This window comes from Saimiri boliviensis, chromosome 3 (assembly GCF_048565385.1).
Source record: "Saimiri boliviensis isolate mSaiBol1 chromosome 3, mSaiBol1.pri, whole genome shotgun sequence".
NCBI classification, from domain to species: domain Eukaryota; kingdom Metazoa; phylum Chordata; class Mammalia; order Primates; family Cebidae; genus Saimiri; species Saimiri boliviensis.
In genome coordinates this window covers 142,098,677-142,118,212 of record NC_133451.1, presented here as the reverse complement: position 1 = coordinate 142,118,212, position 19,536 = coordinate 142,098,677, and the positions used below count along the sequence as shown (strand labels likewise).

The 19,536-nt window shown below is 40.1% G+C and overlaps 1 protein-coding gene across 1 annotated transcript in view; it reads right to left on the bottom strand.

The window, feature by feature from the left end:
* The window catches only part of TTC29 (tetratricopeptide repeat domain 29), a 915,079-nt gene that overhangs the window by 867,275 nt on the left and 28,268 nt on the right, over positions 1-19,536 (bottom strand). The window contains exon 2 of the mRNA XM_074396845.1: positions 11,941-12,117. The gene's annotated coding sequence lies outside the window, so the exon portion shown is untranslated. The remainder of the gene's footprint in view (positions 1-11,940; positions 12,118-19,536) is intronic.

The following is a 19,536-nucleotide window of genomic DNA, read 5'->3' as shown; positions in this document are numbered from 1 at the left end:
TTCTTTTGGCCACATGGATATGTGGCTTCAGGGGCCAACAGAGTAACTGTTATTATACACATTTATCATGCTTTACATTATTTGATAACAGCAGTTAATGTGTTCTCCTAGCATGTGCCGGAGTCAAAGTACAATGGTAAACCAGGCAAAGAGCACTCTCTAGTTCAGTGATTTCCAAACCCTTTACCCACAGAATCCTTTGTTCAAATGACCTTTACTAGGGGTGTTCAGACAAATGTAATGGATAAAAGCTGTTCTTGCAGAAACAGGGCCAGCAGGACCAGACACTCCCCTTCCTGGGTCAGATTATGCAGTAAGGAACTTCACAGAATATGACTAGAAATCCATATACCCACTTTTCTGCTCAATTCAGGAAGCAATTGCTAAAAACAACTAACAGTGCAAAATAAGTACATAGGCTAAGAGAAGAAGTAGAGAAGAACAAAATGAATTTAGGAAAGACTAGAAAGGAGACTGTTGTGGGCACTTTAAGTATTTGGATGCAGAAAGGAGAGGAAAAGTCTAAGAATACCAACCTGAGGCTTCCTGGTGATCCCAGAAGAAAAGGTAAAAGGATGAAGAGGAAAGGGAAAGAAATGATTTAAAGTGGTAGTTAGTGTTTTATGGCTTCTTGGATGAAGCTCTCAAGTTTCCTGAGTCAACTTTGAGTCAATTAGCTACACAGGGCAAGCATGTTTACACTGAATGGCTTAGAGATCTTCCCAAATAAGTAGATAAACAGAAGACTTTAGTCTCCAGTCTCATTAATCTAATACCTTTTGTGAGCACTTAGCTTGTATACAAAGCCGAATAAAAGCATTCTATCTAAATAAATCAATAATAATTTATATCTTCTGATCTCTCCAAAGAGAAATGTTTATATGTGGAGATAATAAATAAATAACAAGACATTTAAAGGAATAAACGATTCTACCCCACAACACACAGAACCAAGTGAGATACTAAGCCATTCAATGAGTCTTTAGTGTCTTTACCAAAGAGAGAAAGTATCTGTCAAGATGCCAATGGATCAGTTAAACTTTTCTAAGAAAATTTTTTAAATTGTTGTAGGAAATAGTTTTATAGTCTAACTTATTGATTCTCACATGTTGAAACTAGCTGAGCCTAATAAGGAACTAAGTATAAGTTGGAAACAATTCTGATATCAAAATACTACTAAGAAGTATTACAACAATTCATGAAATGCCTAAATAAGATATTTTGTTCAGCAAATGCAATGCCACCATTACCACCTCAATGACTAATTTCTTTCAGTGCCAGGTTCTCCTTATACAGGGGACTCTTGATGTTTTTTGGATCACGAACCCCTTGGAAGTCTAGTGAAAAAATCTCTTAAATGCATTTTTAATGCATATAATTATATGAACACCAATTATATTTTATATTAAAACATGGTTATCAAAATTATTTTTAAAAAACAAATTTGTGATGAGACTATATATATCTTCTTTACTAATACATGAGATAATAAAATCTAGGGGCAGGTTACATAACTATCATAATTTCACATAGTAATGACAATAGGTGGTAATTTTTTTTTTTTTTTTGAGACAGAGTCTCACTCTGTCACTCAGGCTGTAGTGCAGTGGCATGATCTCAGCTCACTATAACCTCTACCTCCCCAGTTCAAGTGATTCTCCTGCCTTAACCTCCTGAGTGGGACTACAGTCGTGCACCATCATGCCTGGCTAATTTTGTATTTTACGAATGCAATAAAAAGTTGTATTTGTATTTGTACAAATTTGTATTTGTAAAATTTGTAAATTTTGACCATGGGATTTTCATGGGGTTTCACCATGTTGGCCAGGTTGGTCTCGAACTCCTGACCTCAAGTGATCTGCCCACCTCGGCCTCCCAAAGTGCTGGGATTACAGGAGTAAGTCACCACCCCTAGCCTGAGCATAGGTAGCATTTTGAGAGATTTGTCAGTAACCAATATACTTAAATATATCTGTGATTTCTATTGACAAAATCATAGGTACTGTTAGTACCACTGTGATGTGTTTTTTTATACTCATAACTAAAGCAAATGTTAATTTTAAGTTGGAAATGAATGAAAATAAAAATGCAATTTATTTTCATCTACATGCTTAGACTCCCAGTGTCTCACTCCCTCCATGAGGCTCTCTTTGATTTCAGAAGTTCTCCTTTTCTCAATGGCCACAAGGTCAAGAGGCCTGAATGAAGAAATACCCTCAGAAACACCCACTCTTCTAGTTCCTGCTCATGGCTGCACTAATGAAAGTTATTCATACCTTCCTCCACCATCTTGGCTAGGAAGTTAAGGTATAGCAGCTTCTGAGTGTCTGGGCTACCCTGCCTGGGACCTGGGGATGGAGGCTGTTGACACCAATATCGGAGGTTCAAAGTAACAGAAATGGAAGGAAGGGTAGAATTTATCTGGTGTCTGTTAGAAAAGCACAGCACAGGGCAGTAATAAAGACAGGGGCTTCAAAGACACTGCAACTGACCAAACCAGAGCAATCTCCCAAGTGGAGCAAGCACTGCAGTGGCCTTAATGTTTGTGTCCCCGCAAAATGCATATGTTGAAGCTTTATCCCTATTGTGCTTGGTGTTAGGAGGTGGGACCTTTAGAAGACATTAGGTCATGAGCGTGAATCCTTCATGAATTGGATTAGTGTCCGTATTAAAGGGACCCCAGAGATCTCTCTCACTCTCTTTCCTCCATATGAGGATACAAGAAGAAGATAGCAGCCTGCAACCCAGAAGAGGGCCCTCACCAAAACTACCATGCTGGCACCCAGACTTCAGACTTCCAGCCTCCAGAACTGTGAGAAATATGTTTCTGTTGTTTATAAGCCATGCGGTCAACTGTAGTTTCTTACAGCAGTGCAAACAAAGTCAAGTACCCTAAGGTGTTTCATGTGCTGTGTCAAGGGGCCAAACATGCGTTTGTTCAATGTCTCACTTCTAGAGGGCCCACTTAGTGCTAGGCACTGTGCAAGATGCTGAGAGTAGACACCTTGGCTCTCAGGGATCTGGAGGCTGGCACCTACACTGCAGTCTGATGACTGCAGGAAATGCTCAGAGCCCCTCTGTTTGATGAATAAAAAAAGAATAGAGAAGCCAGACAGTCCATGGTCAGTTGAGTGGCTCATGCCTGTAATCCCAGCACTTTGGGAGGCTGAGGTGGACAGACTGCCTGAGCTCAGGAGTTTGAGACCAGCCTGGCCAACATGGTGAAACCCCATCTCTACTAAAAATACAAAAATTAGCCGAGTGTGGTGGCGCACGCCTGTAGTCCTAGCTACTCAGGAGGCTGAGGCAGGAGAATCGCTTGAATCTGGGAGGTGGAGGTTGCAGTGACCAAGATTGCACCATTGCACTCCAGCCTGGGCAACAGAGCAAGACTCCATCTCGAAAAGAAAAGAGAATAAAGAAGATACAGTTGTTCCTAGAATAACTTTTGTTTACTTTCAGCCAACTGGGAACAAATAAAATCCAGGCCAAATTATTTTTGTCATTTAGCTACAAAGTCAGACAGCACTGCCATACATAACTCCAAATATGTGTCATCTTTGTCCCTGTGTATCACGCTACTAGCAGCATAGAGGGTTTCCCTCACAGTTTATTCAGTTATCTAGAATCAAAGATTCCTGGGCTACAAGTGATCTTTAAAAATCATCTAGTCCTACCCCTTCACTTTCAGAAGAGAAAACCAAATCCAAAAAGATTAAGTGAATTGCTAAAAGTTGAATTTCTAGTTAAGAACAAGAATCCAAGTACCCAAAGCTTGTTGTAGTTCTGGTGTTATATGGTCAATGGGATCACTACGCTAATTTCAGCATTAAAAGCCTCCACATATGCACTGAATGGGTCCATCTACATATGGGAGCTGACTTACGCATGTTTTTACTCAAGACATTGTTTCCCACTATCTTTTATTACAACTATTCCATGACAACTAAAGAATTGATGATAGATATAAAAGATAGAGTGAATGTGATGGTTAATTTTTTTTTTCAAGACAGAGTCTTACTTTGTCACTCAGGTGGAGTGCAGTGGCACAATCCCAGCTCACTGCAACCTCCACTTTGTGGGTGCAAGAGATTCTCCTGCCTCAGCTCCCAAGTAGCTGGGACCACAGGTGTGTGCCAACACATCAGGCTAATGTTTTTTTTTGTTTGTTTGTTTGTTTGTTTTTAGTAGAATGGTGTTTCACCATGTTGGCCAGACTGGTCTTGAACTCCTGGCCTCATGTGATCCTCCTACCTCAGTCTCTCAAGGCACTGGGGTTACAGGTATGAGCCGCTGCGCTTAGCCCAAATGTGATGGTTAATTTTATGAATCAACTTTACTGGGTCACAGAGTCCCCAGATATTTGGTCAAACATTATTCTGGGTGTTTATGTGAGAGTGTTTTTTGGTGAGATTAACATTTAAATTGGTAGGTTGAGGAAATATTATCCTCCCTAATGTGAGTGAGCCTCACCTAATCAGTTGAAGGGCCTGATCAGAATAAGAAGGCTGACCCTCCCCCAAGTAAGAGAATTCCTTCTGCCTGGCAATCTTCAACATGGGACTTATTTAATTAATGGATTTATTTTGAGATGGAATTTTCCTCTTGTCACTCAGGCTCAAGTGCAATGGCGCAATCTCCACTCACTGCAACCTCCGCTACCAGAGTTCAAGAAATTCTCCTGCCTCAGCCTCCTGAGTAGCTGGGATTACAGGTGCACACCACCACACCCAGCTAATTTTTGTACTTTCAGTAGAGATGGGGTTTCACCATGCTGGTCAGACTGGTCTCAAACTCCTGAACTCAGGTAATCCACCTGTGTCAGCCTCCCAAAATTCTGGGATTACAGGCATAAGCTACCACACCCAGCTGACACTGGCTTTTTTCCTGCCTTAAGACTCAAACTCAAACTCCTGAATGTTGAGCTTGTTGATCTTTGGACCAGAATTATACCATCAGCTTTCCTGGTTCTCAGGACTTTAGACGGGCTGGAACTAAACCACTGGTTCTCCTTGGTGTCTAAAAAATGTCCTCTCATATGACTTTCTCTCTCACCTTCTTCATTCACCTCTACTCTCAGATATCATCTTGGCTGACTGATCCTCCAGATCTTGGGATTTGCCAGCCTCCATAATTGCTTAGGCCAACTTCTTTTTTTTTTTTTTTTGAGATGGGAGTTTCGCTCTTGTTACCCAGGCTGGAGTGCAATGGCGTGATCTCGGCTCACCGCAACCTCTGCCTCCTGGGTTCAGGCAATTCTCCTGCCTCAGCCTCCTGAGTAGCTGGGATTACAGACACGTGCCACCATGCCCAGCTAATTTGTATTTTTAGTAGAGACGGGGTTTCACCATGTTGACCAGGATGGTCTCGATCTCTCGACCTCGTGACCCACCCGCCTTGGCCCCCCAAAGTGCTGGGATTACAGGCTTGAGCCACCGCGCCCGGCCAAGCCAACTTCTTATAATTAATGTTTTTCTGAAGAATGCTGACTGAAACAGTGACATAGTCATGTGCAGTCTTATTTCCTTATGTAGACTTCCTACTAGAGATACACATTAAAAAAAAAAAAATGTTCTGACTCTCATGTGCTTCAAAATGCACTTTGATTTTTCATTTTCTTTCTTTTTTTAAGATAGACTCTCACTCTGTCACCCAGGCTGGAGTACAGTAGCACACTCACAGCTCACTGCAGCCCTGGCCTTCAAGAATGGAGCAATTGTCCCACCTCAGCCTCCTGAGTAGGTGGTACCACAGGCACACATCATCATGCCCAGCTAGTTTTTTCTATTCTTGGTAGAGATAGTCTTCCTATGTTGCCCAGTATGGTCTTGAACTCCTGGATTCAAACAATTCTCCTGCCTCAGCCTACCAAGGTGCTAGGATGACAGAAGTGAGTCGCTGCGCCTGGCCCAAAATGTACTTTTTATAATAATTTTATTAGATTTTTCCAGCTGCCAATACAAATCACTTGATAGCAACACCATAGATCAGACACATTAAACAACAAAGAATAAGTATGAAATCCCAAAAGTGATTGCTGAAATGAATACACTATTCTAGTTGTTTTATGTTGAATTAGGAGATTGAGTTCCTGCATTGGTAAGTTTTATTACTAGATCGTAAGTCCTCTGGGAAAGCAGGTCAGCTTAGGGGTGGCTGGCCAGGGTATAGGAAGAGAAATCAGAGTCTGATAAAAATGGCAATAGTCAGCATTTGTTTGGTGTCTACTGTATGCCAGACACTTTATAATTATTCATGCATCCAACAGATATTTATTCAGCACTTTTTATGTTCCTGACATTGTTCAAGGTTCTGGAGATATAGCCATGTAAAAACAGATTTGATTTTCTGTTCTCATGGAACTTACAGTTTAGAGAAGGGAGACAGACAAATAACAAATGTTATAGAGAAAAATAAAGTAAGGTAGTACCAGGTAAAATGAGTTCTAATTTTTGTCAGACTTGTCAGGGAAGATATTACCAAAGCCAAGGTAACATTTGAGAGTAGAGCTGACCAAATGTGGTGGCTCATGCCTGCAATCCCAGTGCTTTGGGAAGCCAAGGAAGACAGATCACTTGAGCTCAGGAGTTTGAGATCAGCCTGGGTAACATAGTGAGACCCTATCTCTACAAAAAGAAATACAAAAATTAGCTGGACATGGTGTTGTGCAGCTGTAGTCCCAGCTACTCATGAGGCTGAGGTGGAAGGATCACCTGAGCCCAGGAGGGTGAGGCTGCAGTAAACTGAGATCGTGCCAATACTCTCCAGCCTAAGCAAGAGTGAGACCCTGTCTCAAAAAAGAGACAGAGAGAAAGAAGAGAGCTGAATGAAGTAAGAAAGCAAAACATATGGGGGAACATTTTTCAGACATGTGAGCAAGCAAGTACCAGGGGCCTGCAGCAGATGGATGTTTGCATGCTCACAGAACAGTAAGGAAGCTAGGAAGGCTGGAGCAGAGTTCAGCAAGGAGACCAACAGTAGAAGAATATAAGGTCATAGAAGTAACAGTGGACCGGACTATGTAGAATCGTCAGCATCTTTGAGATAGACAGTAATGTTAATATAAATGAGATAACTGGAATTCAGAGAGGTTGCAGTTTTCTCACCATAACTCACCCTGCTGGAACCTGGCTTAGACCTAGGTATATGAGTCTAGAGCTCTCAATCTTTCCACTTAATTATGTTATCTTTCTCCAAGAAAGCTTAAATCCACTCTGATGATTTTGCGTATCCCTAGTATAATGCTTGCAGTAAGTGTATCCCTAGTATAGTGCTGCAGTAAGTATTTGCCTTTTCCTTTTTACTAGCCAACATCACATACCCTTCCTTTGTGGCAAGAACTCCCCATTGCATCAGTCTTGGTTTGTCACAGTGAAACCATGTGGTTTCATATTCCTTCTTCCCAGTCTAGGCAGCTAGGGTGAGAGCATGGGATCTGAGTCAACTCAATGCTCCTGCCCTAGATTTTGAAACTTGAAAATGTAGTGCAAGGATGCAGGGTCAGGTGGCCACATGAGTCATCTGGCAATGCTGGTGGTGAGTATCTAGCAGGGCAATGGCGGAAGTGGCTATGGTTTGACCTTGGATGTATTCCTGGAATCCTCCTCTTTTCTCGGCCTGGTTTCCATCATTGCCAACTATTCTGTGAACCAAAAAAGTTGAGGGAGCACCTTTAGCTCCAATTATATGTACCCCTGTTGGGAAAAATGGTGTAAGACTTTGGAATGTGGAAAAAAAATATTACTTTTGCCTCTAAAGATTTATTTTCTAGAGTGTTCTATACAGCATACTCTTCCCATGATACTGTTACCTTTCATTGTATTTTTAGCTATTTTACAACTCTGTAATTTGTAGAAAGCCAAAAATAATACAAACAATTCTTGTCCATACAAAGCTAAATTAGTTGTGTCAGAAAGCAACCGATTATCACCTGTGGATATGTCAGTGTTATAATATGCCTTTAAATTCATTTTAGCATTCTTTTTTTTTTTTTAGACACAATCTGGCACTGTCACCCAGGCTGGAGTGCCATGGCCTGGTCACAGCTCACTGCAGCCTCAATTTCCTGGGCTCAAGTGATTCTCCCTCCTCCCTCCTCACCCTACAGGAATACACCACCATGCCCAGGTAATTTTTTCTATTTTCTGTAGAGACAGGGTGTGACTATGTTGCCTGGGCTGGCTCAAGCAATCCTTCCACCTCTGCCTCCCAAATTACTGGAATTACAAGGCAAGCCACTGCAACCAGCACATTTTAGCATTTTTTATCTTCTTATATATGTGTTTGGTACTTTAAATTCTCTTTTCAACCTGTTGTAACTTTTTACTGGTTCTCTCAATAGTTAATGATTTAAATAAAATCTATGCCAAGTCACATTTACTTAATCATTTAAGCATTCTTTATCTGCTTATACGCATGTACATGGTACTTTGAATTCTTTCAATCAGTAACATTTTATGGGTTCCCTCAACAATTAATGAGTTAACTACTATCTGTTATATGTTTTCATTTTACATTTATATCAGATGCATGATATAAACATTCACCTTTTAAAAATATTAGCCTTTTAAGTCATTATATAAAGAAGACACCTGCACTCACATGTTTATTTCAGCACTCGTCACAATAGCAAAGTCATGGAATCAACTTAAGTGCCCATCAGTGGAAGACTGGATGACAGAAATGTAGTATATATACATCATGGAAAACTACACAGTCATAAAAAAGAATGAAGTCATGTTCTTTGCAGCAACCTGGATGGAGCCGGAGGTCATTATCCTAAGTGAAACAACTCAGGAGCAGAAAATCAAATACCACATGTTCTCATTTATAAGTGAGAGCTAAACAACAGGAACACGTGCCCATAAAGACGGAAACAATAGACACTGAGAGTAACTCCAAAGAGAGGGAGAAGGGGAGAAGAATAAATGTCAAAAAAATTAATAATAACCTATTAAGTACAATGTTCATTGATCAGGTGATGGGTACCCTACCTAGAATCCCAAAGCTCACCATTATACAATGTATCCATTTAACAAACCTGCACATGCATCTCTGAATCGAAAAACAAAAAAAAATTAATGTAAAAATAAATTTTTTAAAATTAGCCTTTAACAGTAATGAACAGGAAAAAAAATCACATCATAGTTCTGTCTTTAGCTCAGAGGTCTCCCCTCTTATCTCTATCCACTACATGCAGAACAGAAGACAGGGACCAGGAGACAGGGGCTCACCTTAGTTCTGGCCTTAACCAATTTGCTAATTCACATAGCTTCCGTGGGCTTCAGTTCCTTCATCTTCAAAATGAAGAGGATGGCTTCAATACTCTACTATTTGTATTAGTGCATTCTCACACTGCTATAAAGAAATACCTGAGGCTGGGCGCAGTGGCTCACACCTGTCATCCCAGCACTTTGGGAGGCCGAGGTGGGAGGATCACCTGACATCAGGAGTTCAAGACGAGCCTGGCCAACATGGTAAAACCCCGTCTCTACTAAAAATACGAAAATTAGCTGGGTGTGGTGGCACATGCCTGTAATTCCAGCTACTTGGGAGGCTGAGGCAGGAGAATCACTTGAACCTGGGAGGCAGAGGTTGCAGTGAGCCGAGATCATGCCATTGCACTCCAGCCTGGGCGACAAGAGCGAAACTCCATCTCAAAAAAAAGAAAAAGAAGCACCTGAAACTGAGTAATTTATAAAGAAATGAGGTTTAATTGGCTCACAGTTCTGCAGCCTGTTCAGGCTCTGAGGAGGCTTCAGGAAACTTGCAATCATGGCAGAAGGCAAAGGGGAAGCAGGCAATGTCTTACACAGCTGGAGCAGGAGGAGGCAGGGGAGGTAACACACGCTTTAAAACAATCAGCTCCTAAGAGCATTTACTCACTATCTCAAGAGCAGCACCAAAGGGGAAATTCGCCCCCATGATCCAATCACCTCCCACCAGGCCCCACCTTCAACATTGGGGATTACAATTCAACATGAGATTTGAGTGGGGACATAGATCCAAACCACATCACAATTCAAGTCAGCTCTGCTTCCTTATGATTTACTGTGTCACCTACCCTGTGTCCTTTCCCCACACTATCCCTTGTAAGCGTCTTTCCTTTTTCCTGATACTCCTGTGTTTACTTCTCTTTATTTTGCTTTCTACCACACCAGGTCCCATTTTCCTACTCTCACTTTCTCAAGGTTTAGCTCCTCTGTATTCTGCTTCCTGTCTCCTCACCTCCCAAAACAGAGACACACACAACACACACATGAATACAGACTTCTTTGTGGGAACTAAAAGACTATTTTTAAAAAAAAGCTTGTACTTATTATAGGATTACATGGAAAAAACAAGTAATTTCCACTCAGATTTGCCCTTAATCCCTCCAGAGAAACTACCTCAAAACAAAATAAACAAGTACTTCACTAAAAAACAAACTAGTAGAACAAATAAACCACTTTGATCTCACTGTTCAATTTAACCCAGAGGTAGATAATAGCCCAAGTAACGTGCTTTCTTTTTATTGCTCCATTTCTCTTGCCGGAAGCACACTCAGACCCTCAGCCTTTCCCAGAAGGGCATGTCCATGCTTACTTTTTTATGGATGCTATTATCCATGGATACTATGGTTTGAGTGTTAGTCCTTCAAAATTTATGTTGAAACTTAATCCTCATCATGGTAGTATTGAGAGGTGGGGCTTTTGGAGAGGTGATTAAATCATGAGAGTTTCACCCCTGTAAATGGATTAATTCCTTATAATATGGCTAAAGGCCCCATTTTGCCTTCCACCTTCTGCCATGTGAGGACACAGCAAGAAACCCCTCACCACATACCAGATGCCAGCACCTTGTTCTTGACTTCCCAAGCTCAGAACTGTGAGAAATAAATCTCAATTGTTTATAAATTAACCAGTCTGTGGCATTTTGTTATAGCAGCACAAATGGCTACAGAGGACCACTCAGGCCTGTGTGGTATGACTCAGGGCATTTTTATTATTCCCTGTACTTCCCACAACAGAGTAAGCATCTGCAAAGACAACCTCCCTTAGGGAATCTGCTGTTACAGAATGCTTTTGTGTGTATTTTTTTACCCAGTTTAGTTACAAGTTCAGATGATAACTTTTCTACCCAAAGTAAAGATTCAGTAAAAAAAAAAAAAAAAACAAATTAGATTATCCCAAGAGTTGTTTCCCACATTGTTGGTCAGTGTGATGTGATTTCTAAGGTTTCTTACACCTCATAAAATATCTTGGGGTGTTAGGAGGTTGTAGGAATTGTGTCAAACAAAGAAGGCAAGAGGAACTTCCAGACAAAAGAAATGTATGTGCAAAGCATGGACTCTTCAAGCGGCTTAGAGTGCTGGGAATGGGGATTAAGTAGTTCAACATAGCAGCAGCACAAGGGCTGTGTATGACGGAGGACAGGAGAAAGATAAAGGGTTAGGAGGGGACAAGTCTGTAAAGATAAGAGAAAGCTAGACTGCAAGGGCCAATCTACCCCTGCTCTGTCAGGGAGCTCACAAATGGAGGCTTCTGTCCAATCTGCTGCTTTATAATTCAACAAAATATTGAGATGTGACTTCTAATATTTCTCCTTTGAACTACCCATTTAAACTAATAGCATACAAATACCAAGAAATCATTTGACTCTAATTGCTGAAAAGTACAATTATAGAAAACGGATGTGTGGTTGGGACCGTTTATTTGTCTTTCTCAATGAAAATATGTGGGAGTAAGAATCTTTTCTTCCCTATATTCCACCTCCCTCCAACATCTAGAAGTCATTCAGCAATCATCACTAGAAACAAACAGGCATAATTGCAATAACCTTTAAATACTTTGTGGTGCATTAGCAACTCAAGAATTTGGGTTTTGGAACATGATCGTTTCCCATCAAAGAATTTCAAATTTGTGTTTACGTTGATTGGTTTTGGCCTCCTGTGGTACTTACGGACAAGCGATGTCTTGGTCACCTTGGTAAATGGCTATTACTGGGCTCTCTGCAGGGCGTGCCTCTCCATGCCTGGTGAACTTCTGATGACTGGAGCCTTAACGGAGGGACTGCCATTCTGATAAACCCGCATGTTTGCCTAAATCTAAGATCTCTTGCTCCAAAGTATGCCAGGCCCTGAAAAAACACAAGACAGATGTTTGCTTTCCGCCCTCTCCCAGCTCATGCACACTCTCATTTTTTTTCTGTCCTTCCCCACTGAGATGCACCAGATGTCTTAGTCAGCTCAGGCTGCCATAATAAAACATCATATATTGGGTAGCTTAAACAGTAGGAATTGATTTCTCATAGTTCTGAAGGTTGGAAAGTCCAAAACTGAGGTATAAGCAAAACTGGTGTCTGGTGAGGGGTCTCTGTGCTTGGGTTGCAGATGGCCACCTCCTCACTGTGCCCTTATATTGCCTTTCCTTTGTGCTCAAGTGGAATGAAAGAAAAAAAAAAGTATTCTTGTTAGTAGGGCCCCACCTTGACGACCTACTCTAAGCCTAATTGCTTCCCAAGGTCCCTATCTTCAAATGCAAGTAATGCTTCAATATATGAATTTTGAGGGGACACAAATATTCATAACATTCTGTCCCTGGACCCCAAAAATTTATATCCTTCTAGTGTGCAAAATACTTTTATTCTATCCTAACAGCCCCAAAAGCCTTAACCCATTCCAGCATCACGTCTAAAGTCCAGAGATAAGGTCTCACCCATATCTGGCACATCTGACTTAAATGGTATTTAGTTTTATCACACAAGCTATTTTCTTCCTAAATACAATGGTGGGACAGGCATAGGATAGACTTTTTCATTCCGAAAGGGAAAAGCCAGAAGATGGAAGAGACAAGTCTCAAGAAAGTCTAAAACTTAGCAAGGTGAATTCCATCAGATTTCAAAGCTCAAGAATAATACTCTTTGGTCCCACGCTTTGCCTTCTATGTCCAGTCAGTAGCATTCCCACCTTCAGGACCCACTGAAGAAGTAATGCACCCAAGGCCAGGCACAATGACTGAAATCTGCAATCCTAGCACTTTGGGAGACTGAGGCAGGCAGATCATTTGAGCCCAGGAGTTCAAGACTAGTCTAGGCAACATGGTGAAACCCCATCTCTACAAAAAACAAAACAAATCAAACAAAAATTAGACGAACATGGTGGTACACATCTGCAGTCCCAGCTACTCTGGAGGCTGAGATGGGAGGATGGCTTAAGCCCAGGAGACAGAGGTTGCAATGAGCCAAGATTGCACCCCAGCACACCAGCCTAGGTGACAGAGCCATACCCTCTCTCAAAAAACAAACAAAAAAAGAAGTAATACTCCTAAGACTCTGAGTGGCTCTGACCCCAAGGTTACACTTTGGGGTCATTCCTAAGGCACTGAGTAGGGCCTTTCTCACCTTCTGAAAAAAGAGAGGTGGCCACACTCTTTGAAACCAAAGAGGAAATAGCTTTACCCCCTGGGCCTGTGGTGGGAGTGGCAGCCCTAATGATCTCTGAGTCACATTTGAAGTCATTCTTCCTTTTCCTTAAGAGTAGCACACATTCACAGCCAAATAGCTCTACAGTTCTGTTTCACAGAATCCAAGAATTTCAACAGCCTTCCTTCATTTTGTTCCATCTCCATCCCCTTCAGTCCAAACTGGAAATATTTCTGTTCATATCATCTCATAAACTCTTTCTTAAATGATAATCCAGCCATACCCTTGGCATACTCTTCAAAACATGATTTCTTGTTTTTTTGCAATATGAATAGGCTGATAATTTCCCAAACCTTAAAGCTCTGGTTCATTTTTGCTTGACAATTTCTTCTTCATTCATCTCTCTTCTCACATTTGACAGAGTCTTGCTCTGTAGTCCAGGCTAAAGTGCAGCGGCATGATCTCAGCTCACTGCAACCTCTACCTCCCAGGTTCAAGTGATTCTCCTACCTCAACTTCCCAAGTAGCTGGGATTACAGGCATACACCACCACACCTGGCTAAGTAAAGACAGGATTTTGCCATGTTGGCCAGACTGGTTTCAAACTCCTGGCCTCAAGCAATCTGCCTGCCATGGCCTCCCAAATTGCTGGGATTATAGGGATGAGCCACTGTGCTCAGCCCACACATTTTTCTGTAAGCACTCAGGAGGAGCCAAGATACTCCTTCAACACTGTGCTTAGGAATTTTCTCTGCTAAATATGCAATTTCATTGCTCACAAGTTCTACCTTCCACAAAATGCCTGAACACCATTCAGGCAACTTCTTTGCCACTTTATAACAATAATTTCCTTTCTTTCAGTTTCCAATAACATGTTCCTCATTTTCATCTGAGACCTGATCAAAATTATTTTAATATCCATATTTCTAGCATGCACATGAAAACTCTTTCAGCCTCTACCTATTACACATCTCCAAAGCCATTTCCACATTTTTGGGTATCTTTTACAGCAGCACTTCACTTCTTGGTACCAAAACCTGTGTTAGTCTGGGTTCTCCAGGGAAACAAAACCAACAGGAGATAGACAGAAATATATATCCACAGTTGGAAATATATGCATAGATACAGATACAAATATAAAGCTATTTATTATAAGGAATTGGCTCATGCAATTATGAAGGCTAAGAAGTCTCAAGATCTGCAGTCCGCAAGCTAGAGACCCAGGAGAACTGATGGTATAGTTCCAGTCCAAGTTCAAAGACCTGAGAACCAGGAGGGCCAACAGGTAAGTTCCAGTCTGAGTCTAAGATGAACAGCAGAAGACCAATGTCCCAGTTCAAAGACAGACAGGGAGAAAAAAATTCTTTCTTACTCAGTCTTTTGTTCTATTCAGGCCTAAGTGAGGCCCACCCACTTTGGAGAAGGAATCTGTTTTATTTTGATCTACTGACTCAAGTGTTAATCTGATCCAGAAACATTCTTATAGACACACTCACAGATATTGGTTTAACCAAATATCTAGGCACTGGGCGCCCCATGACCAAGTCAAGTTAACACATAAAATTTACCATCACACTAGGTCAGTCTACCCCAACCTGCTTTCTTGTCCTTTCCTCACATGCACTACACCAGCTTTGCCCATTCACACATTTTCACCAATAACCAATTTTTTTGTTTTCCCCAGTAATCAGAGACTTGCTAAGAGACCCTTAATTGCCCTAAAAATTACTACTAAGATACTGATGATTGCAAATGACTGAACAATTACTTTTCTTATTTGCATTTCACCTGAGCTTTACCTAAGGAAGAAAAAAAATTATTGTGGTAAAATACACATAACATAAAACTTACCATTTTAATAACTATTAATTACCTTCACAATGTTCTACAAACACCACCACTATCTAGTTCTTTTTTTTTTTTCTTTTTTTTGAGACAGAGTCTCGCTCTGTTGTGAATTACCTTCACAATGTTCTACAAACATCACCACTATCTAGTTTTTTTTTTTTTTTTTTTTTCTTTTTTTTGAGACAGAGTCTCACTCTGTTGCCCAGGCTGGAGTGTAGTGGCGTGATCTCAGCTCACTGCAACCTCCACCTCCCAGGTTCAAGTGATTCTCCTGCCTCAGCTTCTCAAGTAGCTGGGACTACAGATGTGTGCCATCACGCTCGGCTAATTTTTTGTATTTTTAGTAGAGATGGAGTTTCACTGTGTTAGCTAGGATGGTCTTGATCTCCTGACCTCGTGATCCACCCACCTCGGCCTTCCAAAGTGCTGGAACTACAGGCGTGAGCCACCACACCCAGCGTCCAGAACTTTTTTTTTAAACTCCAAGTCACAGACAATAGAACTTTTTTAAATCATCCCAAAGGAAACCTTGTGAGCAGTCACTCTCCCTTTTCCCTCCTCTCAGCCCTTGGCAACCATGAATCTGCTTTTAGTCTCTATAGATTTGCCTATTTTGGAGAGTTCATATAAATATGTGACCTTTCATGCTGGCTTCCTTCATTAGTAAAGAATTTTAGCCTACTTAGCTAGGGAAGGTGAAAAATAGAAAGGAGAATACATTTTGTGATATGAACATTTGGGGGTTATCTTTAAAACCTCACCAACTTTCTATATCACTGTTTTACCAACATTTGGGAAACTCATCTGCTATTCATCTGCCCAGACATTCTGCTGTGTGTTATTAACTATTTTTGTGGAGGTCTGAGGCAGCCTGAACACAGGCTGGCACTGGGCCAGGATGGCGAATGTGTGGCCACTTCAGGAGGCTCATTCCATGCCATCAAGAGGCCTTCCTTCCCTGAAAGCGACCTGGCAGAACCACACAGGTCATAAGGTCATATTGCCCTGAGGGGCACAAGGATGCTGATCCCAGACACTTCAGGCCTTAATAAAAATAAAAGCAAGCACATCTCTGGCAGCAGAGTAAATTATTCATGGACTTTATTTTAAGAGAGAGACAGCTTTGTTGAAAAGAAAAAAAAAAGACACCACATCAATTCCAAAAATCATTTTCAGAAGAAAATGTCTAATCAAATGGGAGATAGTACACCTGTGGTTTGCACAGCACAGCTACTGAGTTTTTTTAAAGGGTCTCAGGTTTGTTCGGATACTACTTACCACAATATGGGTAATCTGAAAGAATGTGTAGCTTTATTGGGGATGTAGGAAATGGATGGATGTGAGACTGCAAGTCTACTGAAGTCTTCAGAGACTACAAGTCTACTGAAGTTTTGTGGGAAATGAGCAGTTTGGCAGCCCCCAAGTCTGGAGGGTCTGAGACTGGCATGCCAGAAAAACTCCAGGCCTGGAAAAGCCTCTTTAAAACCATGAAGCCCTTGGAGGCCCAGTTCAAGGGTTTCAGCCTGTGTCACAGATTTTATTTACTCAGGACTCTCCCAGTTTTCATGGGTTTAATGAAGTACCTAAGCAGAGGCTTTTCTTTTTCCTTTTAGCTCTGCCTTTTTCACCTATCTTCTTTCATGTTAATAACCAAACATAAATACATTACAAATATCTTTAGCTTTTATTTCTATCTTGTTAGTGTTTATGTATTTGCTAAGATCAAAGTCTGGATTCATCCTCTAATAAGTTCATGTTGTTTTCCTGCTTCTGTTTCAAAATACGGACCCTGCAGCCTTCATAATTGTATTCCATGGAGACTGGCTTAAACTTAATCACATACACAAGCACTGCAGTAATTCCCTAAACAAATCCATGTGAGAATAAAAGGAACATCACAGGCCTGATCTGGGCACAAAGGCCTTTGTGTTTTTCTCCTTTTGTTTTCAGAAGTTTCTGGAGCCTGTAACTGAACACAGCAGACTCTAGTTAAAAATTCACCATGATTCCTTTTTAAAGAATAGCATTTGTGTTTTGATGAGGTCTCTCAGCTAAAAGGGATGTCTATTTCATTTTATTCATTGTTACTTTCAAAAGACACGACTATAAGACAATGTCACTGGGTTTGAACAAACATACCTGAATTCATTCATACAAATGAATGATGTCCCCAACAAAGTAGGCAACAGCATTCCAAGGATTTTCAAAACAGTTTTGGAACTATTAGGAACTTCCTTCCTTCATACACTAAGGGAATTGCTTTGAATGTCCCTGGTAGTTTTTTAAAAATATTTTTTTCATCAGGGTAAGTTTCATTTTTGGAAACAGCCAAGCCATTTAATAAGGCAGATGGTAACTGAATGGATAGAAGTGCTGTAGCCTACAATATAATGAGAATAGCTTTTACTTTGTTTGATTCCTTAATTAGTCCTAAAGGTAATTCCAAAAAAAGTTCCCAAAACATTTAGGGCAATAGCAGTATAGTTGAAAGAAGTGTCTACACTCCTAAAGCAACTTCTGTGAAAAGGATGACATTTATTTGAACATACAGATGTACTTTTTAGAGGAAAATGTTCTCGCCTTGCTTGATTTTCAGAAAAAGTCTGTTATTGGTGGCTAGCTAAGGGGAAGTTGACTATTTTCAGCTTCCGACAGTATCAAATTTTATTTAACAATTCATTTTTGGAGTGAATAAAAGCGCAAAACCTGAAATATCTTCATAGAACTATGCTTTAGTGACCTCTTCCAAAACACACTTAAAACATTCACAGGGGTATATAATCTGGAAATCAATTAATATTCTGTGCACAACTGATAAACATAAAATTCATGTGAACATATACATAAATACTAAATTAAGTGTAAATGTAATGATAACCAAATATACATATAAATATTAACATACAAACTATTTAAATGCTAACTCTACTCACCTGAACTTATACTTTTAATTTCAGAGTCTTGTTTCCAACTAATTTCATTAAGCATATTTATAACTGGGTTGCAAGAATGCTATATGCTGAACGGTAAATGCTGTATAAATTCACTTAAACAAGTTTTGCATTACATTCTCATAGAGGTATTTAATATGACTAAACTTGTGTTTTTGTGTGTGTATTCCTGTTAATCAGAAAAGGAGGAAGGAAACTATCATACATGGGATACCTATTGTATGCCAAGGGCTGAACATGTTACTATTTTGATGCTCTCAACATCTCTGAGCTAAATATTTTAATCCCCATTTACAGAAGAAAAAAAATGAGGCTAGAGAATTTAAACAGCAGGCAGAACGCTGGCATACCATTGGCAAGTGGGAAAATGCATTTAGAATTAGCTGATCATGGGTGGAGAAAAAAGCCAAAGGCCACACCCATGTGTTTGGAAAATGAAATGAAAGTTTTTCCTAGAGAGAATCTTCCCCCCCCTCCAAAAAAACCTGATGCTATCATTTCCCCTAATTTTTCATTAACCTCTATAATTATTTGCCATGTTTTTCCAAAAATGAAATAGGACTATTACCTCCCAATCTGGGAAAATAAAATGTTCTATGAATTTTTATCTTGTTATTTATACAACAAGCCTTTGGAAACCAGTTAAGTGCTTGAACTAGTTAAGTGTTTGGGTGGGACATTTAAAAATAAATCAAGCTAAATAAAGAACTGTTAAAGTTCATAAAACAAAGAAAAAAATGATGATCATCAACTAAAAGATACTAGGAGACTTAACCATCTATGGGGGTTAAAGATTTAAATTAAAAAATAACAATAATAAAGAAAAGACCCTTCAAATAAATGCAGGAGGAAATTAAGAATGTCAGGACAGCTCATTTGACCTTAGAGACATTTTACTGATGACTTTCTTGTTTTCAAAAGTGTTTCTGATTTTTTTAATTTGTTAATGGCTCCTATTTGCCAGCATATATCTCCCAGTTCCCCTGTATTCCACTCAGTAAATCTTGTTCATTTCCAGCTTGTATTTTCTTGTTCAGTCCCTAATAACTGACAATTTGTAAGGAAGCAAACTAAAACACTTGGATTAAATAATGAATTTTTTTTTCATTATTCTGATGAGTAACAGTTAATTTTCAAAACAAATGTAAGCTTCACAATTCACTTATATTGAGTAATTCTGTGAATATTTCATTCTCATGGCCTTCTGTCTTGGCCATTGACAAAACTATTAATAATACCACTGAAATCCTAAAAGGAGTTAAACATCAAGTGACTAATGTTTTGAAAGTGATATGATCAAAAAACAGTCTCATCCAGAGATTTAGATTTGTGATTT